Consider the following 24,875-nt stretch of genomic DNA (forward strand, 5'->3'; position numbering starts at 1 on the left):
AGCTTGGCCCCTGGGCCCTGTCTTCTCAGTCCAACAGGCTGAGAAGACAGTCCCGTTGCGGCAGGGGCGGGCTGCCCTCGGCAAAGGACAGAAAGGGGTCATCACTGCACTTGAGACATTTCAGAATCAGGAAGGTGATAGTGGCGCCGCCCGGCAGGGAGGAAGGGACGCTGCGGAGGCTGGGAAGGGGAGGTGGAGTCGTCGTTGTCGTCTGGCTCGGGCAGCAGGAGAAGAGGTGTTTATTCGGCAGCTTTGGCCTCAGCCCCATCGGCTCTGCCGTGCACCTCCTCGTCCGAGCGGTCGCCGGCCCCTTTCCGGGCCATTCGGCGGGGCACGACAAACGGCAGGTCCCCACGCCTGAGCTCGTTCTTGAGCGAGCTGACCTCGCGGTTCATGGCGTCCAAGGTCTCCGTGGCATCCTCCAGCTCGCGCTGCAGTTTCCGGCGCGAGGCATTAGCCCGCTGGGCCTCCTCCAGCTGCCGCTTGAGCCGCTTCAGACGGGGGGGGGGGGGGGGGGGGGGCGGGGGGCCGCCTTGTCCGCCCGGTGCTTGCGCTGCTCGGCGTTCCTCTGCTCATCATCCACCTGCAGCAACGCATCCTCCAGCTTCTTCTCGGCCCCATGCACCTGCTTGCAGGCCGCCTGGCGCTCCTTGGTCTCATTGTCCAGCTGCTGCTCCAGCTGTGCGATCTTGGCCTCGAGGGCGGCGATGGAGGCCTTGGACTTGCCAGTGCCCTCCATGTCCTGCAGCTTGACCTTGAGCTCCGTGTTCTGGCGCTGCAGCCGCCGCCGCGCGTTCTCGTTCAGACGGGGGCTGATCTGGTCGCTGTGCAGGTTCGCCTTTTTCAGCCTGTCGCTCACCAGCTCCGCGCTGCCCTGCTCCTCCGCCAGCTGCGCGATGCAGGCCTCCGGGCGCCGCTTCCCTTCCAACGCCAGGGCACCTTCGCCGCTGCTGTTGGCCCCCTGGTCAGCCAGCTGGCCCCGCTCCTGCTGGGCCTGGTGCTTGGCACGCTCGGCGGCTGCCAGCTTCCCCTGCAGCTGGATCATCTCGGTCTCCATGCTCTGCTGTTTCTTCTCATTCTCCTTGGCCTGCGCCAGGATCTCCTGGCGGGAGGCGCCCGTGTCCTCCAGCTCCCACAGGCTAGTCCTTCATCTGGGCCTGCAGCTTCGTCCCGGTCCGTTGTGTGGCTTTGTCCCGGTTCTCGTTGGCCGAGTCGATGTGGGCCTCCAGGTCCTTCAGGTGCATCTCCAGCTTCTTCCGGGCGGCCACGGCCATAGAGCGCTGCTTCCTCTCATCTTCCAGCTAGGCTTCCATCTCCCGCACCTGTCTGACCAGCTCCTCGCTCTTCTCGTCGCGGCCCTGCAGGTCCCGCTCCAACTGGACCTTCATGGCCTACAGGTTCACCTCCAGCCACAGCTTGGCATCCTCGGCGGCCTGCAGCTCGTCCCCCAGCTCCTTGAGCTGGGTCTTCATCTCCTCCCCCTGCCACTCCAGGGCCCGCCTGTACTTCTCCAGCTCTTGGACGCTCTTGCCGATGTCGTCCTGGGAGCTCATGAGGTCCTCCATCTCCGTGCAGATCCGCTTGAGCCTCTCCGGCTCCGCCTTCTGCCCCATGGCCTCCTCCAGAGCCCGGGCCAGAGATGGCGCCTTGGTCTCCTTCTCCCGGGCCTCCGCCTCCCGCGTCCTTGTCGGAGATGGTCTTCTCCTTGGCCAGGAGCTGGTCGAACAACTTCTGCTTCTTCTCCAGGTTGGAGACGCTCTGCCACTGGTGGTCCAGGTCCACAAGCAGGTCGTCCAGCTCCTGCTGCAGCCGCGTCTTGGTCTTCTCCAGCTGGTCGTAGGTGGCCACCTTCTCCGCATAGCACTGCCTCAGCCCCTCCAGGTACTTCTGGAGCTTCCTCTTGGCCTCCTTGGCTGTCTCCAGGCACCCACGCCGTCCTCCATCTTCTTCCTCGTGTCGGTGACCTGGACGTGCAGGGTGGCGATCTGCCTCTCGAGGTTCCGCTTGGCCTCTTTCTCCTCCACCAGCTGCTCTTTTAAGGAGTTTTCTCATCCTCCACCTACTTCAGCTTGGGGCTCAGACTCAGCTTCTGCCGGTTCTCCTCCTGCAGGAGCTCCTGCGTGTCATGCAGCTGTGACTCCGGAGCGGAGAAGTCCTTGGTGAGCTTGCTGGACTTGCTGTCTGACTGCGTGAGAAGACCTGTCACATTGTCCAGCTCGACCTGCAGCTTGGAGACCTTGTCGGCTAGCTCCGTGAGCACGCGCTCTCTCTCGGTGAGCTTGACCTGCAGCTCCTGCAGCTGGGGGGATGGTAGATTTTATCCCATAAAACTAATGTCAGGAGGATCTCCAACTGTCAGTAAATATGTTATCAAAAGGCTGTGAAGGGCTGGAAATTTATTTTAAATAGTACTGGTATTCCTCTCCTTTATAGAACAGTTGCCTCCTAGACCTCTACACTGAAGGAATTCTTGAATGAAAACATCTTCATTCTGGGAACAGCATACGGTTATGGTTGCAAAACTTAGGAGTCCCGTTTCATCATTATAATTTGATGATCTCATTCTTAAACTGCTAAACATTCTTAAACAGCAGGGTGTTGTAGTGGAAGTTGCATTGGGGTTTTACATCAAAGAACCCCAGGTTGAAGTCTGGACTCTGTCACTTAATACTAGTATAACCTTGGGCAAATTACATGCCCCTTCTGAATCTCAGTTTACACGTTTCTACAATGGGGAGAATAATTCCTATATTTTTAAGAGTGGTGATTAAATGACAGGTTGCACATACTGTGCTCAACATTTTAGAGACATTCAATCTTTTCTGGCACTATGGGCATCTTTAGGGAAGTCACCTTGTATCTGATCTTGTATTAAGAAATAAGTGATATTCCATTGTATATATGTGTCACATCTTCTTTATCCATTCATCTGTCGATGGGCATTTAGGTTGGTTCCATGTCCTGGCTATTGTAAATAGTGCTGCAGTGAACATTGTGGTACATGTCTCTTTTTGAATTATGGTTTTCTCAGGGTATATGCCCAGTAGTGGGATTGTAGACATAGAGAATGGACTTGAGGACACGAGTTGGGAAGGGGAAGCTGGGGCGAAGTGAGGGTAGCGTCGACATATATACACTACTGAATGTAAAATAGTTAGCTAGTGGGAAGCAGCAACATAGCACAGGGAGATCAGCTCGGTGCTTTGCGATGACCTAGAGACGTGGGATAGGGAGGGTGGGAGGGAGGCTCAAGAGGGAGGGGATATGGGGACATATGTATGCATATGGCTGATTCTCTTTGTTGTACAACAGAAACTAACACAGTATAAGCAATTATACTCCAATAAATATATATTAAAAAAATAAGTGAATGAATGGATGAGTGAATGAATACATCTATCTAGTCAGTGTTCAAAATTTTTCTAAACTCAAAAAATAGCACTTGATATGCTAACAGCACCAAATGAGAAAAACTTTATCCACTAAATGAAACAGCTCTGACGTTAAGTCCCAAACAATCACAAAATCTACAAACAACCATTGCCTTGTCAAAGCCACAAAGCCATTTGCTAAATAACACCTGTTTTTGCACACACTAGAGCAGAACTCCCCAGGGAAACAAGAAATGCACACTTCGGGTATTGTATTTTACACTGTCCTCTTTGTTGCCCTAGTATAAGGATAAAGATATTCAGAGAGATTAACATAAAAATGGAAAAAGTGTACTCCACCTCATCACCACCCCCTGTAAAAAAAAAAAAAAGACCTAGAGGGCTTCCCTGGCAGCGCAGTGGTTGAGAGTCTGCCTGCTGATGCAGGAGACACGGGTTCGTGCCCTGGCCCGGGAAGATCCCACATGCCGCGGAGCGGCTGGGCCCGTGAGCCATGGCTGCTGAGCCTGCACGTCCGGAGCCTGTGCTCCGCAGCGGGAGAGGCCACAACAGTGAGAGGCCCGCGTACCGCAACAACAACAACAACAACAAAGACCTAGAATATCAATTTAGAAATTTTCAGGTAATTAAAGTGGATTAAAACAAAATAAAACATCCTTAGCCAAATGTTCTGATCATTAGGAATTGCTTTCTTAACACTAGTTGAAATGTAGAAGTCAGATTGAAGAAGATGAGAAAGCTGCCAGAATTTCTCACCCTTGTATTTTTATTTCTTATGTTATTATTGTTATTATTATTATTTTTTTTTTGTGGTACGCGGGCCTCTTACTGTTGTGGCCTCTCCCGTTGCAGAGCAACAGGCTCCGGATGCGCAGGCTCAGCGGCCATGGCTCACGGGCCCAGCCGCTCTGCGGCATGTGGGATCTTCCCGGACCGGGGCACGAACCCGGGTGCCCTGAATCAGCAGGCGGATTCTCAACCACTGCGCCACCCGGGAAGCCCCTCTTATGTTATTATTTGAGTGCGGAATACTTTTAAACATATCTTGAATGATAATATCTTCCAACCGTTATGATTTGTTCCTTTAAACAAGTGTTTTGAGGATATTTTTCACATTCTGACCTGTGATTTCATTGTACTCAGGGCCAGCTGCTTTCCCGTAGACTGAAGCTCTGACGTTTATAATGGAATTGAACAGTGTAATAGGATTCACTTAACAAAAATGCTGCTGTGACATGAACTTTATGGGACCTTCCATTGAACAAGGGAGGCCTGTTTTAACATTGTCTGGTTGCTATTTCATGGCAGAAATGGAAGCAAAAAACGCAATAGCTGGGTCTCTGCATAAATGAAGCCACACCATTTTTCTTTTTCTTCTCTTTTTTAAAATAATTTATTTTTTTAATTGAAGTATAGTTGATTTACCATGTTGTGTTAATTTCAAGTGTACAGCAAAGTGATTCACATGTATATATAAACATAAATATATACATATATGTTCTTTTTCAGATTCTTTTCCCATATAGGTTATTACAGAATACCAAGTAGAGTTCCCTGTGCTCTACAGTAGGCCCTGGTTGATTATTTATTTTATATATAGTGGTGTGTATCTGTTAATTCCATATTCCTAATTTATCCCTCCCCCTACCACCTTTCCCCTTTGGTAGCCATAAGTTTGTTTTCTATGTCTATGAGTCTGTTTCTGTTTTGTAAATAAGTTCATTTGTACCTTTTTTTAGATTCACATATAAGTGATATCATATGATATTTGTCTTTGCTCTATCTGACTTACTTCACTTAGTATGATCATCTCTAGGTCCATCCACTACACCATTTTTCTACAGTGGAGACACAGTCATAAAATGATGGCAAAATTAAAACAACATTTCACCTTTTACTCTTTGGTAAGATTCTCCGTATCCGTATAGAAGAGAATATTTTAATATTCTGCCAAAAAACATAAGTGGTCTGGTAGCATCCTCATTAAAGCCTCACAAAGTCTTCCAGAGTTCTCGAATCTCTGGAGCTCTGCTACTGCTTCCAAGTAGCTAATGTGATGTTATTTTACAACACTCTGCCAGAGCTGCTTTCTCTCCAACAAGAATCTTACTAGCTTTACCGTTTGGCAGCCTGTAGCATGTTTAGAAAAAAATCCATAAACCAGATGGCGGAAATACAGAGTAATCTGTTTGGGAAACCCAGGTTATAAATATGTGCATGTTGGGAAAAGGGCAAAAAGTTGAGGTAAAGCAGCTGATGCAGCTTTCAGGCTGGGCTCCAATCATGACATTTTTAGACGGGTGCCCTGAGAGCGTCTACATGTTTATTTTCTATTGTATTTTTCCCCTCATGCTCAGGAAGAACCCACAGGAGTTCACTCATTTTCCCACACTGGAAACCAAATTGAATTCTGACTTGGGAGTTTTCATCGAGGTTTCATCTGCAAAAAGTATATTCTTCTGTTGGTGGTGAGAGAGGGTGGGGATGAGGTGTTAGGACTGGGGTGCATTATCGTGTGACCCAACTTCCTCCTTCCTTGACCCTTCTCCATATGTGTGAGGATTTCTCCTCACCCTAATATCAACTTCCAAGTGAAGTAAGGCTGAAGTGAAAATCAACCTTAAAAGAACAGAGATGGTTTACAACCACAGTTTGTGTACGTATTGGCGGGGGGTGAGTGGGTAGGTGAAAGATGCAGTTAAAAGAAGAAGGGCACGACTTGGCGTGTGTGTGTGTGTGTGTGTGTGTGTGTGTGTGTGTGTAGGGGGAGTGACTTGTGTTATTAGATGATTGCATTCATATGAATAGCAAGACCTTTTCATTGCCTCAGGGGCTGATCACAGCCTTCTCTCTTTCTACGGCCTTCAAGAGTCACAGCCTTGCCACTATCGATTAGCTCAGGCCATCAAAGAGTTGCTCCCTAATCTTCCTGCTGTGCTGGGTGGTGTACTTTTTAGGCACTGTGGATGGACAGTTAAACTGACGTAGCCTGCCTTCTCGAGACTTATGCCCCTCCATAGCACCAACATTGCAGTCAGCTACGCAGACACAAGGCAGCTGCATTCCTTACATCCTTGCCCTTGCCACCTTAAGGAAATTGAACACTCTAGGCCATGTTAGCAGTAGTTGCAGGCATACAGCCCACTGGGGAAACAATGAAGAGCTCAGCTATATTAATTCTTCTGTTTGGCTGCAAGCACCCCTGAGATCTCACTTGAGTCTTCCCGGGGACTCTGTGGGCCTCCCTTAGTTGCCGCCCCTCATTGTTCCTAGCCTCTGCCACTGCCTGACATTGCTGGCTATGGGTACATCCCTATTTTTCTCATGACTTCAGCAACACTGGTATAATCTCACTGGACGTTCTCCTATAGCTGCTGCATGGAGGCAAGAGAAAAACCCTCTTCCCACTGGTGTTTCATCTTTACTGTTGAAGTGCAAACAGGGAAGCTGTGTGCTTTCAGCCTCTTTAGTACTCTTAGAGGCAAGTACCTTTTATTGTTTCCTTCTTTCAGCTTTCTGTGTCCTTTCCCTTCTTCTTGGGGTTAATCACTAATGCCAGATGGTGCGACTGGGACAAAATTCAAGCAGCAAGGCCAGGGCTATGGCTGTGGCCAATATCAACTCTCCTATTGAACCTCCCACCACAATCCAATGGCCTCCACCTTCCCAATGACAGGGTGTCCAGAGCGTTATCATATGATTCTCTGGGATCTTCTCTGGAGATGAGCCACAAACTCCAAGAGCCTGCCGAAATAATCCTCCACACTCTGATATGCCCAATTTCAAATGATTTTAGAGCTTAAGCTGTTACTCTTGCATCCATTCCATGTAAATATTCCTTATCATGGTTCCATATTCTTACTCAGAGCTCACCATGATGGAGAGATGGTCAGCCTTACATAAATTTACAAGTTAATTACTTATGTCAGTAAATCATAAATATTTACTTACAGTAACTAAAAAAAAATTAGGTATTACAATTTCAGAGTGTTTACAGAGACCAACTCTCTTGAATATCAAGAAAAGAAAACTCAACCAGCAATCTTCAGTTCTCATGAGATTCTCTAGAACTCTTTTAACAGCTTAAACAGGTACTCAAAACCCACAGCCATTTGGCTCTGGAATATTCTGCCTTTTGAATTATCTCAGCAAAATAAGCCCTGGTATGGATGGAATTGTGCCCACCCCCACCCCACCCCATCCAATTTATATATTGAAGCCCTAACCCCCAATGTAATATTTGGAGATAGGATTTTTAGGAGGTAAGTAAATTAGATGAGGTCATAAGGGTGGAGCCCTGATCTAATGGGATTAGTGTCCTTCTATGAAGAGACACCAAAGAGCTCTTCCCCCCACCCCCACTCTTCCTTTCATGTGCCACGGAGGAAAAGCCACGTGAGGACACAGCTAGAAGTCAGCTGTCTTTAAGCCAGGAAGAGAGTTCTCATCAGAAACCAACTTGGCTGGACCTTGATCACGACTTCTAGCCCCCAGAACAGTGAGAAAATAAATTTCTGATATTAAGCCATCCAGTCTATGGTATTTTGTTATGGCAGCCCAAGCAAAAGAATATAAGCCTATCAAAATGTATCTGGTATCTAGTTCAGCCAAGCCAGTTTCTTGCATTAGAGGAGCAGAACCAAAAAATCATGTTCCAGTCTGCTTCTATGAAGAGCAGAGGAGAGATGGCCTGAGGGCTCAAGAGAGGTAGCATAGGTGAAGTGGGATATAGAAGACACTTAATGGAATGCTGTACTCAGAGGCAACATACAAAAGCAGAGAAAGCCAGATAGACTGGACTAGAAAAAAAAGTTAATTTATCAAACTCATGAATGTTAATTTTAGAGCCAAATGCAAGTGTTTTTTTTTTTTTTTTTGGTCTGAGAACTGTTTCTTCTTGTTTACAAAATGCACGTCTGGCCCTATCTTGTGGTTCATTTATAGCTATGGACTTTGGATCTGCAGGAGGACTTTCCAGCCAGAATTTTTCCACTTTCCTTGCAACTATTTCCATCCTGGTTTGAAAGAAGACAGAAGATTTTCAGGCTTCTATGTTTATAAGAACAGAAGCATCCCTTTCATAAGGAATTGGATTCTTTATTTTCTGCATTGTATCTTCTTCCCTGGCTCCTTTACCGTTATGTTTCATGCGTGGGTTTTTCAGCCTTTCTGCTGTATTCTCCTCTGTTTTAGCTCTAAGGATTTTCTTATATACTGCTACTACACTATTTTAGTCATATGAATTTATCTTTCTGTGTGTAGATAAATCACAAATCTATATTTTCATCTCTATCTTTTTCATAAGTTCAAGATCCGTAAATCCAAGTGTCTTCTAGATATTTCTAATAGAATATTACACATCAGTCATCTCATACATCCCATATCCAAAATGGAATTCACTGTATTTCCCCCCAAACCATTCTCCCTCATGTATTCAAGACTCTGTTTAATGCATCATCTATCCCCATTTCTCAACTAGATAGACACCTCAAAGACACGTTCAGCTTGTCTCTCTCCTTGGCTCCCTCAGCCTTAAGCCCTACAATCTAGTCACTTAACGAATCCCTTTGTTCCCCCCTCAGATATGCGCCTCAGTACTTGACAATCCATGCTCTCCCACTGTCACTGCTGCAGCCTTAGTGCAGATTTTCTTAGTTTATTGCCTGTATTTTCCCACAGTCTCCTGGTTCGTCTCCCAGCCCCAATGCAACTAGAGCTAGTGTTTCGCTGCTTCAGACTTACATCTCAAGTCCCCACAGGCTTCTATCCTGAGCCCTCGCCTAAGATTATTTTATCAAAGTTGTCAATTATGCCTCATATATAAAATCTAATGGATTCTTTCCCATCCTTATTATCTTGACCCTTCTTTAGCATATGATGCTGTCAACTACCCTTTTCATTAAAGTCTCTACTCCCAGGTCTTAGACTCTTATTTCCCTGGTTCGTTCCCTACCTTCTTATTATTTCTGCCCATCTCCATTGTTGACACTTCATGGTGACTTCAACATTATCTAGATGTAGTGAGTCTGTTTCTTTATTTTGTTTTTTAATCTCTAGTGATGCTTTTCCCTTAGAGACTAGTTTGCCTGACATGAATATTATTACTAGCTACATAGTATCCCAAAACACGTAAGCATCCTGCTTTGAAAAGAGTTTTGTTTTCCTCAAAGTTTTACCATTATGAAAGAACCTTGTGATGAGCTTCTTTATACATACATCTTTGTAAGTTTCTTTGGTTGATTTCTGGTATAAATTCCTAGAAGAAAAATTTGTGGTTCAAAAGATGTATTTTAAAAACATTTTGCGATACGTAGTCACTGGAGAATATTCCCAGTAGAAAAAAATTGAACCAACTAACACTTTCATCAGCGGTTTAGGAGAATGACATTTTTCCCATTCCCTCACCATTAGCAGAACGTTTTATCTCTGCTATTGTGACAAGCAAAAGCAAACGAGGGGTGTTTTGTTATTTTATATATCTCATATTCTGTCTTCTCTAACCATATTCTTTGCTCATTTTCAAAAATATTAGTTCTTTTTGATATGTAAGAAACCTATGTAATAGTGATATTAACCCTTTTCCAATACATTTCAGATATTTTAGAAATTTGTTATTTGTCTTTTAATTTTGTTAATAGTGTTCTTATGTACAGTTGTCCATTTTTATATTTCTCAGTAACAAAATATAGTAGCCTCTTTATTTGCAGTTTATCTCTTTGTTTTACCTTAGAATGATCTTTCCTCCTCCAAAATTATATAAATGTTCATTTATATTTTTTCTAGATCCTTTATAAGTACTTTATAGATCTTTTCAATAGCACTTGTAATGAATGTCATTGCTCTATTTGGAATGTCAGTTGGTAAATTCTTTGAATACAATTTCTTTTTCAAGTAAGAAACTAGGAAATGTTGAATTTTATATATATATATATATATATATATATATATATATATATATTCTTTTCTCACTGATGTGCAGTGCTACATTTATTGTAAATTGAATTGTGATTCTTCACTTGCTTCTAGACTATTTTATCTCTTTCACCTGTTTCTTTTTAGACTGTTTCATTGGTTGCCTACTTATTCTGTGATTAGGGCCGTACTCTTTTAAATATCATTGCTTTATCATATGCTTTATTATCTAACAGTTCAAGTGTATATCATTTTTTTTGTTACAATGTTTATTGGATATTTTTGCCCAGTTATTTATTCAGAGAAACTTAAAAAATTTTTGTCAAGACTTGCTCCCCAAATATCCTTTTGGGAGTTTAATTAGACATATCAATTTTACAAATTAACTCAGGAATTAAGACTCTCCAATATGGTATGACTTTAATTCTAGTTAATGGAAAAGTATAAGTGATAGCTAGTTGATGCCCTATTTATGAGAAGTAGGTAAATAGCACAGACGTTTCTGTAAGGATGATTCCCTTGTTTCTGTCCTGCACCTCAAAGGAATAAGGCATGGAAAGGGGGTTTTCTTCCAGGGACTTTCCTGCCTTTTACCCCATGTAGAACATTTCACAGCTTGTCTCATTACAGCATTTGTAAAAACACAGTCTGAAAGCAGTGGTGCATAAATGAATTATTTAAGTTTTGCAGCAAATCGCCCTCATCTTGCTTGCTGCCTCTTAATGCACTTTAAGTGAGCCCAGGGAGGCGAATCATAGAAGGCACGGGGTGGAATGTAAACCAAGTTTTATTAGCCACAGAAAGCCACACTATAACATTTATTAAGTATTAGAGACAGTGTGTTTAAGTAAGTTTGATTTGCTGAATAATCACCGACATTGCAGCCATCTTCCCCGGATAGGAGCACTCCCTTGTCAAAAATATTTATTTTCTTGTCACTTCTGTTAATATAATGGGCTCTTGGGGTTTTGTGAGAGTTTCTTAGCAAATCGTGATTTTCAGCAAATTACCATGTGTCTCCCACTGAATACAGCTTTAATAGCTGGGAGGAGGAGAGGGAAACCACCCACATCATTGACTGAAAGTACATCATCTTATTACTGGTGCCATTTTAGGGGCTTCAGCTGCCTTAGGAAAATGAGGAGCTAGACACCCTCTTAAGTCCATCCCAGTCCTTCCGCCAATGAACAGTGTCAATAAACTTGATGTCCTCCCCCCACCACCCCGTCAGATGGTCCTGAGGCTGAATTCCTTTTCTTTTTAGGGGTGAATCAGCCTTTAAGACCAAATGGTTCATACCACAGTTACCAACTCTTCCTTTCTTATCTTTTTCGTTTTCCTGATGCAGAATGAAACAGACAGATGCTCAGAACGTTTCTGAGCCTTGGAGCACTTTCCTAACCTTGCGTCAACGGGGTGAGTTGAGAATAGGTGATTCCAGGATGCTCTGCTATATACATTTATGGTATAAGTCCTTTTGTTATCTTTGGCTAAAGCCACTATTTGAATTCCAGACAGAAAATAACACTAAAAAAATTAAACATACCTAAGTACTCAGTGGGCAGACGCTGGCTGATAAATATTTAATGCAACTGAGAGCCCACCTTAGATATCGTGAAACATGGCCTGTTTGGGTACTTGCCTCACTCCTCTGTGACCAGAGGCTGCAAATATGCAAGCGGATGCCCCTTCGTCATTTCTTGTCTTTGCTGGAAATAGTCCTTTTGACAGGGACACCCACTGATTGCCTTCTGTTCATTACACGCAGACCTGTGGCATTGCATTTCCAGAGATACTGAGTGAAGATCCTAGTACAAGGCTTAGGAGTCATTGAATTTTACTGCCTACCAACCCCTTTGGCATCAGTGAAGAGATATTTTCCTTTGTCAGGTGCCTGTCAAGACTGTGGTCATCAGTGAGGAGGAGACTGTTGTTCTACTATAAGCTAAGAATTCCGCTGGGTTTGTGGCTATTTTTTATGTTCAAGTTGTTCGTTATTTACTGAGTGAATCAGAGTAAGAAAGAAGAAATTTGTAATACAGGTAATATCTCATATGACGCAGGTAAACATAGGTTATTACAGAAGCATATAGGTGGGACCTTGACCTATTGACCCAGTCTTGAAAGAGATGTCAGGCTGGGAGGGTCTGGAAAAAGCCATTGGAAGACATGAAATCCAAGTTGAGACCTGAATGTTGAGTAACAGACAGTTAAACAGGAGTATCTGCATGTGCAAAGGGTTAGAGGCAGGAGAGAGTGTCTGGACTATTGAGAGGGACTTAATGTAGCTGGATGTGTCTGGGACTCAGAGGGATAAAACATGAGGCTGGAGATGTAATAAGCAGGGCCTTGTTCAGGAACAGCCTTAAAGCTGCTGGAATTTTCACTCAGCTCTTGAAGACAATGCATTGTATTAGAGATTTTAAGTGGGGGAGTTACGTGATCAGATTTCAAACGTAGAGAATGCACTGCTTTATTTTTATTACAAGCATGTATTCAGAAAGAAAGATGACTGTTGTAATGTAGAGAATAACTTGGAGGGGGCAACCTCGAGTCTGAGAGGGAAATTAAATCATTAATTAAGCTGAGAGCTGTTGGGCTGACTATGAATATCTCATTGGAAAGAGACAGAGGGATGTGTATGTGGTAGGGTGGAAGTGTGTGAGGGGTGGATGTGTGCATTGTACCATTTTTCAAACAAGACTGATGATTTACTGGATTTATTAGGCAAGAGAGGAAAGAGCTAAAAAAGACCAGAGGAGTTACAAGATGGATGCCAGTCCTTGAATGGAATCTGTCAGGAGAAGGAACTGGTTTGTGAGGAATTCCTGTGAAGTCAGAACCCTTGGGGGCAACCAGGTGAAAATACCTTGTAGACGGTGTACATTCAGGTCTGGAGTTCTGGAGAGAGATTCTAGTTCTCACTTCCCCTGCCTTTAACCACTCCATAATGGAAATAGTTAATCATATCATCTGTTTACCTTCAAAGGACCATTTGAAGCATCTCCGTAAAAAGATGGGATCCCAAATTCAAATAAAAGCAGCGGCAGACAAATGTTTTAGGTTTAAGTATCATATCAAATATTGAGATATTAGGAAATTCCCAGGCTTAGGAATATTTTTTAAAAGTTTTTTTCTCAAATGTATGACATTGCAAATAGGAAATAAATGCTCATTAGGTCTTAGTGGAGATAAATGTTATGTAATATTGAGAAGGATTCTTAGTTTATAGTAACAGGAGACACCTCTATATTAAGCTATTTACCTAAATGAGGGTATGCCATGCTAGGAAACTAAAACAGAATTAAATAGGAAGCCATCTTTATAGGGAATTTGAAGCCTGTGCGGTCAAAGGGTGCAGAAACAACCTTGTTGGAGACACTTGGACTTATTTGATGTAATAAAACAATGAAGAAATTCAGACAGTGATTGGATAAAGGAAATCTGATTTGAGTTTACATCTTTTTCCTAGGGGGTTTTGCTAGGAAGTGAGAATGGGTTTAAGGACCTCTGAAAGAGTTAAAACAAAAAATAATAACCAATAGTAAATTATTTTTGGTGGTGAATAATTATCTTTAAGGAGGCATGATTGAGAGGAAGTCCTTCCCCGAGTGTTCGTGTGTGTGTGTGTGTGTGTGTGTGTGTGTGTGTGTGTATGTATTTCACAGTTTTTTCCTCTCCAAGTCTATTTTTGCTCTTTGTTGTCCCAGTATTGGTCTGACTGTATCTGTAACACAGTGATCACTGATAAACATTTTCATTTTATTCATAGTGTTGAATAAGGTGCTCTGGTTTTCTAGAAACTTGACTTAATAAGGTTTGGAAGCCTATTCTCTACCTCTGAGGTGATATGGGAGCAGTGGGTATGGGTCAGAGGATGGATTGGGTCAAGGGACTGATAAGAAAATGTAAGAAGGAAGAGAAGAATTCAAGAGATGATGTAATAAGTGCACAAGGCAAATGCTTAAAGAGAGAATTAGAGACCACGGTTCTTCCCCAAAGGTGCAGGAGACCAGACAGTGTGCAGGAGTCCAAAGATCTGTAGCCAGCTGGCCAAAAAAGCTCACAAAACATGCACTTTTTTTCCCCCAAAATTTACATACTAATTCTTCAGTAGCACGGATTAAGTTGGTGTGTAAACCTTCCTCCTAATCTTCACTATCACTTTCTATCACCAGTGTTTGTTATGTCTGGGTGGCAGTCTGCTCCTCATACCTCGTGCTGGAAGTCTTGACCTCCTTAGCACCTTTCAGGCAGTGTGATTTCAACGTACATTGAAAACTACTCTGGTTTATGCAAAAGTTAAATAGCTTTTCTTGAATATCAGTCAGAAGCTTTTGGCAGACTGTTGTTGAGTACTTAAGTGATGGTCCTTGTGAAATTTACATCAGTCACATCAAACTCTCCACCTTGGGAAATCCTAGGTTCTATTTCAAAAGATTCAGCAATTTCTACTAGTTTTAATTGTCTTATGCCTATTTTTGTTTTGCTATTACAATCATCTTTGCTTTCAATATTGGATTACAGTGTAATATTTTGAATATACTTGAAGTAAACATTAATGTCCCCAATACAGGATAACTCAGCTGAAGTAAGAATGGTATGAACAGATTGCTTCCATGACAGCCATGCCACAACTGACTCACTGTTCTGTCTCTTGACTGATAAATTTTTAAAAGAATTATATTTATGGAGTGGTAAAACATGTAAATGGTACATAATTCTTAAAACTCAAAATAATGAAAAGTAAGTTTCCTGGTTCCTCTTCCTAGTGGCTAGCACTCATATCAGTTTCTTATGTATCTTTCATACATTATCTGCCAACATACATTCATACACTTTCATATAACATTATGTATTTGTTTACCCAAATGATAAATTTTTTAAAAAATATTTTTATTCATTGCAAGCGATTCCTGGTAGTTATTTATTTTATTTAATTTATTTATTTTTGGCTGCGTTGGGCCTTCGTTGCTGCACGTGGGCTTTCTCTAGTTGCAGGGAGCGGGGGCTACTCTTCGTTGCGTTGCACGGGCTTCTCATTGCGGTGGCTTCTCTTGTTGCGGAGCATGGGCTCTAGGCGCGTGGCTTCCATAGTTGTGCCTCGTGGGTTCTAGAGCGCAGGCTCAGTAGTTGTGGCACGTGGGCTCAGTAGTTGTGGCTCACAGGCTCAGTAGTTGTGGCGCACGGGCTTAGTTGCTCCGCGGCATGTGGGATCTTTCCAGACCCGGGCTCGAACCCGTGTCCCCTGCATTGGCAGACAGATTCTTAACCACTGCGCCACCAGAGAAGCCCGATAAATATTTTTATACCTTATTTTTTTCACCTAATACTCTATCTAGGAAATCCTTCCATTTCAGTGCATATAATTAACTCATTCTTGTTTACACTTGGATAGTTTTATATCATTTGAATTCGCCATAATTTACTTAACTGATAACTCTTTATTAATGGAGATTTTGGTTGTTTTATTTTAGTTTTAATTTTTGTATTTTTGTTAATGACAGTGCAGCATCAATCATTCATACAAATATATGCATATATGTCAATGTATCTGCAAGATAAGTTCCTAGACGTCAAATTACAGGGTCAAAGCAAATAAGCATTTTAAATTTCGATAGATTTTGACAGATTGTATTCTATAGAGGTTGTGCAAATGTATATTTCCACCAGCCTTGTATGAGAATGCCACTTTTGCCAAACTCATTGTGTACAATCATTCAGATTTTGTCAAACTTTTAGGTGAAAAAAATTGACATCTTATGTTGTAAGTTTTATGTTACTCTTATATTGAGTGGGGTTAACTTTACATGTTTTAAAAGACATGTGATTCTTCTTTGTTAACAATTATCTGATCATGCTGCTTGCCTAGTTTTCTATTGGCTTGTTTTTTCCTTATTTGATAATAGGAGCTCTTTATATAGATAAGAACTTATCACATTGCCTATGATATATATTTTAGATATTTTTTATCAGGTTTTTAAACCTTCCATGTTTTCTTTTTATTACCTCTTTGTTAATCTTTTATGATAAAATATTTGATCCACTTGGCATTTATTTTGGCATATGGTATAAGTTAGGGATCCAGTTTTTTAAAATAGCTTTTCAGTAGCCTTGACATAACTTATTGAATAAATATATCTTTTCTAATTATTAAAGTCTTCCTTTTGCCTTTCAGTGTTATTTTTAATGTTTTCCTTTTATAGATTATAATATCACAGATTCTGCTTATCTAGCTTTTTCCTTATATCTTCTATTGTTACTATTTTGCTATTGTAATTGGGATCTTTTCTTCCATGATATCTTGTAATTTGTTGCTCTTCCTGTATAGGAAGGTCCTGGATTTGGGATATCAGATTTTTAAAATATTTATTTTATTTATTTATTTTTATTTTTGGCTGCGTCAGGTCTTAGTTGAGGCATGCGGGATCTTAGTTGCGGCACGTTAGCTTCTCTCTAGTTGTGGCGTGCAGGTTTTCTTTCTCTAGTTGAGGCGCCTGGGCTCAGTAGTTGTGGTGCACGGGCTTAGTTGCCCCGTGGCATGTGGGATCTTAGTTCCCTGACCAGGGATCGAACCCACATGCCCTGCATTGGAAAGTGGATTCTTTACCACTGGACCATTAGGGAAGTCCCGGGATATTAGTTTTGTACTCATCCACATTTGTACATTATCTTACTGTTTGCAATATATCGTTAAGTCTTTGGGATTTTCCACGTGTACAATCACAACATCAAAAATAATAATTTTACCTTCTGTTTTCCAACTTGAACAATTTTACCTCTGTTTTCCTTCCTCATTACAATGGCTAGTGCCTCAAAAACAGTGACAGATAATAATGGTGGTATTGACCACTTGGTGGTGTTCTGGATATTACTGGTAATGAATCTAGTATTTTTCCATTAGGCATATATTGACTTTAGAGTTGAAATTTTATATGTGTCAATTCTCATTTTGTTAGGAAGTATTACTTTTCCCTATTTTATTTAAAATATTTGTGTATTTCTTTTCTTATTCCAGGTTCATTTTTTCAGTCAAAAGTTCATATAAAACTTTTTCAAATGCCTTGTCAGCACCTGTAGACATGCTTATCATTTTTCCCTTTTAATGTACTAATACAGAGCAGTATTGTTTCACCCCTGCAATCAACCCCACTTGGTCAGGTATATGTATTCTTTTCACGTACTGTTAGATTCCCTCTAATAATGTATTACTTAGGGTTTACTTTTATATTCATAGGCATATTGATCTGCTCTGTTCTTTTTACGCATTTTAAGGCTTCGATGTGATATATTTGCTCATAAAAATAGTTTATATGCATTAATTTTTACTATTCTTAAATGCTATCCCATAGTCACTTTTTTCATAGGTATTAGAGGAAACTAAAATGCGTTTTCTCTGTTTTTAGGGCATAAAATTTAATATATATGGATCTGATCCACCCCATAAAGGTCCAACAAACTTTCATCTCTAAACCATTGTTATTAATTTCTTGCTTACTCTTCCAGAGAGCTATTTTGTGTACATGAAAGCAAAAATTTATATATATATTTTACAAATGATGACAGACTATGTAAACTCTTCTGTGCCTTGGTTTCTCACTTAATAGAATACCTTGGAAATCTTATCATTTCAACATCAATTTTTTCCTCAATTTTTTCCTGAGTTGTTTTATGATGCCTGCACACAATTCCAGTGTATAAATGTACATTATTCGACTGTCCCTTTTTAATGGGCTCTCATGTTTTCTCCCATCTTTATGTCTTAAAAAATAACACTGCAATAAATAACTTTATACATACACCATGTGTGCAAGTATATTTAAGGATCAGTTCCTAAAAGAGTAATTCCTAGTGTATTTACTAATATAACAAATAAATGATATGGCAGTTGAAATCTTGATGCCTTCTCATTTTATAAATGTTAAATCTAAGAGACATGGACTTCCCTGGTGGCACAGTGGTTAAGAATCTGCCTGCCAATGCAGGGGACATGGGTTATATCCCTGGTCCAGGAAGATCCCACATGCCATGGAGCAACTAAGCCCGTGAGCCACAACTATTGAGCCCTCACTCCGCAACTACCGAAGCTCACGTGCTCTAGGTCCCGTGTGTCACAATACACAAAAGAGATAGAAATCATCATCTAGGTCACCTTCCCATCAGGTGTGAAAAAAGAATATCACCTTAACTTACAAGTCACACTTATTTGAGATAGATATTTATAGTATTCCGGTTCAAGTGAAAAACCAAAGTTTTCTATTTAACCCATAAACAAACTTTACATTCTAAGATATGCATCACTTATGTTCATTTTAGATCTTCTGTGGAAGAATTATATTTGATTTTTTTATTACAGTTTAAGAAATGCCTTTTGAAATGCATTTTTGAAAAACCTTAAAGATAAGAATCAGTAGAGCTTAAAATGAAATACGTCTTTCTTTTTCTTTTTTTAAAGCTGAATAGGGCTTTATTTATTTATTTATTTTTAACATCCTTATTGGAGTATAATTGCTTTACAATGGTGTGTTAGTTTCTGCTTTATAACAAAGTGAATCAGCTCTACATATACATGTATCCTCATATCTCTTCCCTTTTGCGTCTCTCTCCCTCCCACCCTCCTTATCCCACCCCTCTAGGTGGCCACAAAGCACCGAGCTGATCTCCCTGTGCAATGTGGCTGCTTCCCACTAGCTATCTATTTTACATTTGGTATGTATATATGTCCATGCCACTCTCTCACTTTGTCCCAGCTTACCCTTCCCCCTCCCCGTGTCCTCAAGTCCATTCTGTAGTAGGTCTGCGTCTTTATTCCCGTCCTGCCCCTAGGTTCTTCATGACCTTTTTTTTTTTTAGATTCCATATATATGTGTTAGCATACGGTATTTGTTTTTCTCTTTCTGACCTACTTCACTCTGATTTGTGATTTACACTTTACTTGCATTGTATTTATTTTGGTTTTACACTGTGAATGGTAAATATTTTTTTTTCTTTTAAGAATTATCTATTATGGGAGTGAAGTAAGTCAGACAGAGAAAGACAAATAGCATATGATATCATATATGTAGAATCTAAAAAGTGACTACAAATGAACTTATCTATAAAACAAATAGAGTTACAGATGTAGAAAATAAGCTTATGGTTACTGGGGATAAGGGCGGGGGAGGGATAAATTTGAAGATTAGGATTGACACAGACACACTACTATATATAAAATAACTAATAAGGACCTACTGTATTGTACAGGGAACCTTACTCAGTACTTCGTAATGACCTATATGGGAAAAGAATCTAAAAAAGAGTGGATATTATGTATATGTATAATAGATTCACTTTGCTGTACACCTGAAACTAACACAACATTGTAAATCAACTACACCCCAATAAAAATTAAGAAACAAAAAATGAATCTATTATGTAGTTGAAAAGAGGAATAGAGGAAGGGGAAACTGGCAAATTCCTAAGTGCTCAGCACCCCACAGGTTCTTAATCCAGTGGTGGTGGGTTTTGGCTGAGAACTCTACCTCGTAATGTTATAAAGCTAGGCTATACGATACTGTATCATTAACGTTGTGCACCAAGACCTGTAATTGTGATTATTAACATTCATAGACTTACCTTTAACTTATGAAGTCAAAGAGGAACAAAGTCCATGACTAATTCTCTCACGTATTTGGCTTAGAATCTCAATATTTCAGAGCAGGAAATGCAGGCTATTGCCAAGTTGTGTTATGGAGAATGGCATATGGCTGTGTGTCAATTAGTGGGTTTAAGGATCATGTGATCAAACGAAAAGACCTTTTCTTAAATGTCAGCGCTATTGTGCTGTGTAGGCACCAAGTCTTAGCTAGCCAGCCAGTTAAATGGTATCAAAAACCCAGACTACATCTAATTTGCCCTATTTCAAGAGTGAACCTGTTTCGAACAAGTCTAATTTTATTTTTAACATCTGTATGCCTGCAAACCTTTTACTGTAATTAGAAAGGAAAGTTCTAGCATGGGAGACATGAGGAGAGGTTGTCTTTGGCTGGCATCTGGTGTCTTATACAAAGCTTGCTGAGGGTCTGTTACAAAATATGTTCTCTGGTCTGAGTTGCTGGCTGGTTCTACTCTTTTGGAGCCGAGGGAGAGTAGGGAATGAATTTGGTCTCTGCTAACTGAGTTCTCTCAAAAAAAGGTTTTGTTGAGCTCTTAAAAAAGAAATTATATCAACAGTAATTCCAACTCCTAAAAGCAAAATCCAAACCTGGAAAATGTTATGGGTATGAATGTTCAGTCACAGCATTTGGGTCACAAGTTGGGGAAGGTTGTGTAAAGAGTAGGACACAAAGGAGTGTTTGGGGAAACATGAAAGGTGGGTTTAGTTTATAATGATGGCTACTGGACCCACAGCTTCATTACATGCTTACAACTACTGAGCTTGTTGCCAAACCTTCAGAGAAAGCCAGCAATCATGCCAAGAGGTCTAGACTTGCTTTGAAAGTCATAAGATTAGAAATAGAAAACTAAATGTACTGGTTAAGAACTTGGAGTCTAGAGTCAGACAGATTTGAGTTTAGGCCTGACTATAACACTTACTAGTTGTATGACAAAGAGAAAGTTGATTAACCTCTCCAAGGCACAGGTTGCTTCAGTTTCCTTAGCTGTAAAATTGAAATAATAATATTGATCTCATTTATTAGTTGACATTTTATTGTAAGGTGAAGCTATTTATCATTTATATCCGTGTAAACCGGCAGAATCCTATTTTGTTACAATTATTATTGTCCACTACTATCAGAATTTATTGTAATGCTAAAATTGTCCCAGATTTAGGCAATGAGAATTCCTTCAAGAAAATATCTGTATTCTTTTGACATGATTCTATCATTTTTTTAGGCCCTTCCTTACGTTCTGGCCCCCAAAGTTATTTCAGTCCATCTTGTTTTTCCCTGGAGACAGCCATTTTTCCAAGGAGTCCTAGTTCCTCTAGTGGAGAATGGTAAATAGAAACCAATAGTTGGGTGATAAGTGTTGCTATTGCTACTGGGTTGCCACTACCTTAGTCTCCCTTAGTGGACAGCACTAGGAAATTATACATAGTATATACAGTTTATACTAATCTCTTCATTACCAATACAAAACCACAGGGTTTATTTTAACTTCCCCCTTTCTGTATTTGTATCTCTTATCTCTGACAGTGAGAACACTGACTCCTGGTATCCTCAACATAATTATTTATATGTACAAGTCCCTGCACGTAGCAAACATCTGAATCTGTTGAGTGCTTCCTTGCTTGAGTGCCATAATGCTACCTTCCCATCTCTCTTGGGTCTATAAGTTTTTGATTAAAAAGGAAGGAAGAAAGGAAGGAAGGAAAGAAGGAAGGAAGTGATGGTGGGAGGGAAGAAAGAGTAGGAAGTAAGAAGAAAGGAAATATTTCTAAATAGGATTCTGTATGCCATCACAAACATCTGAGCTGGGAGGAATGGTAGATAGCAATGGTTTAGTTCTTATTAGTATAAAATGGGCAAGACTTTACCTCTCAATGAAGTAAAGAAAAAAAGTGAGCAATAATATAAAAGAGAGAGATAAAGAGACAGACACAGAGAAAAAAAGAGAGACATAAAGTGAAGTAGAAGAAGCTACCCAGGGCCAACACTTTTAGCCTCAGCCTTACTAGAAGTGTGAGTATCAAAAGCAGAAATTGCTGAAGGAAAACCAGAATAGAACCTTTGAACTGTGGAGCCATAAGAGGACTTTTGAGTTGGTCTCTGGAAAAGAACATATTACATTTACATTGAGAGACTATCATACTAATTCAAATCACCCTCTTTCACTGTTCAATCTATTTTCTTTCACTCTCCCTTCCAAGATATACTTAGAAATCATGTTGATCTCTACCAAAACTTCAGAATTATTATTTCTTTATTGAAGTATAGTTGATTTACAAGATTGTATTAATTTCAAGTTTGCAACATAGGAATTTGACAACTTTATTGATTATACTCCATTTAAAGTTGTTGTAAAACAATGGCTATTTTCCCTATGCTGTACAATATATCCTTTCACTTATCTATTTTATACACAGTAATTTATACATCTTAATTCTGTACCCACATCATGCCCCTCCCTTGTTCCCTCTCCCCACTGGTAACCATGAGTTTGTTCTCTATATCTGAGTCTGTTTCTGTTTTGTTATATACTTTCATTTGTTTTACTTTTTAGATTCCACATATAAATGACAGCATACAGTGTTTGTCTTTCTCTGACTTATTTCACTAAGCACGATACTTTCTAGGTCCATCTACATTGCTGCAAATGCCAGAATTTCATTCTTTTTTTATGAGCGAGTAATATTCTATTGTATATATATGACCACATCTTATTTATCCATTCATCTGTTGATGGACACTTAGCTTGCTTCCCTATCTTAGTTTTTGGACATAATGCTGCTATGAACATTGAGGTGCATGTATCTTTTCAAATTAGTGTTTTTATTTTTTCCTGATATGTACCCAGGAGTGAAATTGCTGCATCATATGGTATTTCTATTTTTAGTTTTTTGAGGAACCTCCATGTTATTTCCCATAGTGCCTATACCAATTTACATTGGTATACTAAGGTTCCCTTTTCTCCACATCCTTGTCAACATTTGTTATTTGTGGCCTTTTTGATGTTAGCCATTCTAGCAGGTGTGAAGTGATACCTGACTGTAGTTTTGATTTGCATTTCTCTAATGATTAGTGATGTTGAGCATCTTTTCATTTGCCTGTTGGCCATCTGTGTGTCTTCTTTGGAAAAATGTTTATTCAGGTCTTCTGCCCACTTTTTTAATTGGGTTGTTTGGTTTTTTGATATTGAGTTATATGAGCTAGTTATATATTTTGGATATTGACCACTTATCATTTGCAAATAGTTACTCCCATTCAGTAGGTCGTCTTTTCCTTTTGTCAATCGTTTCCTTTGCTGTGCAAAACATTTTAAGTTTAATTAGGTCCCATTGTTTATTTTTGCTTTTACTTCTGTTGCCTTAAGAGACAGGTCCAAAAAAATTATAGTTATGATTGATGTCAGGGAGATTTCTGCCTTTGTTCTCATCTAGGAGTTTTATGGTTTCAGGTCTTACATTTAGGCCTTTAAACCATATTGAGTTTATTTTTGTATATGGCGTGAGGAAATGTTCTAATCTCATTTGTTTTTACATGTAGCCATCCAGATTTCCCAGCGCCACTTATTGAAGGGACTGTCTTTTCTTTACTGTGTATTCTTGCCTCCTTTGTTGTAAATTAATTGACCATAGGTGCATTTATTTCTAGGCTCTCTATTCTGTTCCACTGATCTATTTGTCTGTCTTTATGCCAGTACCATGCTGTTTCAATGACTATATTTCTACAAAAAGTATTTATTACTTTGAGAGAAATGTTTTTATTTACTGAACGAGGTTTTGTTTGTGTTCCTTCTTGAAAGAAATTCTATATTTGTCCTTAAGAGAACTATTTCAGCTGGTTTATACTTTAGATGTACATTAGATCATTTACCAAAAGTTATATAGAACAGATAGGTTTTAAAACAAATTAGAGAAATCTTGGCTATTTGCTATCCAAAGATCATTCGGCAGTAAACATCTCACCATTATCCTCATTTTGTTGGAGGTCTATCGATTTTTTTTTTTGGCTGTGCCATGCAGCTTGTGGGATCTCAGTTCCATGGCCAGGGATTGAACCCGAGCCCTTGTCAGTGAAAGCATGGAGTCCGAACCCCTGGACCACCAGGAAGTCTCTGTCTATTAATTTCCATTGAGATATTTGTGAATAATGGAAGGCTAATACTAGCACAAGGTAAGCCTGTTTGAACTTTGGAGGAAGCTGAAAGGGACCTTGGACTTAACTCTTTGCCTGCAATATGCACTCAGAAACATAAAAGTTTCCAACCCAAAGATAGCCATAAGGCATTATGTAACTTTTTAGGGTATGTTTCTTCTAACTCCAAATAGTGATTTTAAGCGTTTGTTATGGCGGTTCCTGGAAACATCCTACTGCTTTACTTGTAACCTTCAAAAAAATCTTCTACCTGCTTTTCCTTTAAAAAAAAATTGATCCCGGGGCTTCCCTGGTTGCACAGTGGTTGAGAGTAGCCCTGCCGATGCAGGGGACACGGGTTCGTGCCCCGGTCTGGGAAGACCCCACATGCCGCGGAGCGGCTGGGCCCATGAGCCATGGCCACTGAGCCTGCGCGTCCGGAGCCTGTGCTCCGCAATGGGAGAGGCCACAACAGTGAGAGGCCCGCGTACCGAAAAAAAAAAAAATTTGATCCCATGAGACACTTAGTATATGTTTTAAGTCTTTATTTAGTTATAAATAATCTTTTTAAAGCCGACCTTCATTTATCAGAAGAATTAGTTGTTCCTTTTGGCAGTCAAAAGAGTGACATATTAGAATGTCTCTACCAGAACTTCCCTCTGTGTGACTTGGACTTTTTATTTACATTGAGGGGGAAAAAGAATTTGATCATAACCCTTCTCAGTGTTATTTGTTTCTCCTCCCATCCTTTGGTCTGAAATGGGAGGACTGAAAATATTAAATTATTTGAGTG

The 24,875-nt window shown here is 40.4% G+C and overlaps 1 pseudogene; it reads right to left on the reverse strand.

Moving 5' to 3' along the window:
• Positions 1–239: 239 nt before the first annotated feature.
• Positions 240–24,875, reverse strand: part of LOC113633477 (myosin-9 pseudogene) — an 83,518-nt pseudogene continuing 58,882 nt past the window's right edge.

The sequence above is a fragment of the Aethalodelphis obliquidens genome, unplaced genomic scaffold, assembly GCF_003676395.1.
Source record: "Aethalodelphis obliquidens isolate GAN/ISIS:26980383/991018 unplaced genomic scaffold, ASM367639v1 scaffold40, whole genome shotgun sequence".
NCBI classification, from domain to species: domain Eukaryota; kingdom Metazoa; phylum Chordata; class Mammalia; order Artiodactyla; family Delphinidae; genus Aethalodelphis; species Aethalodelphis obliquidens.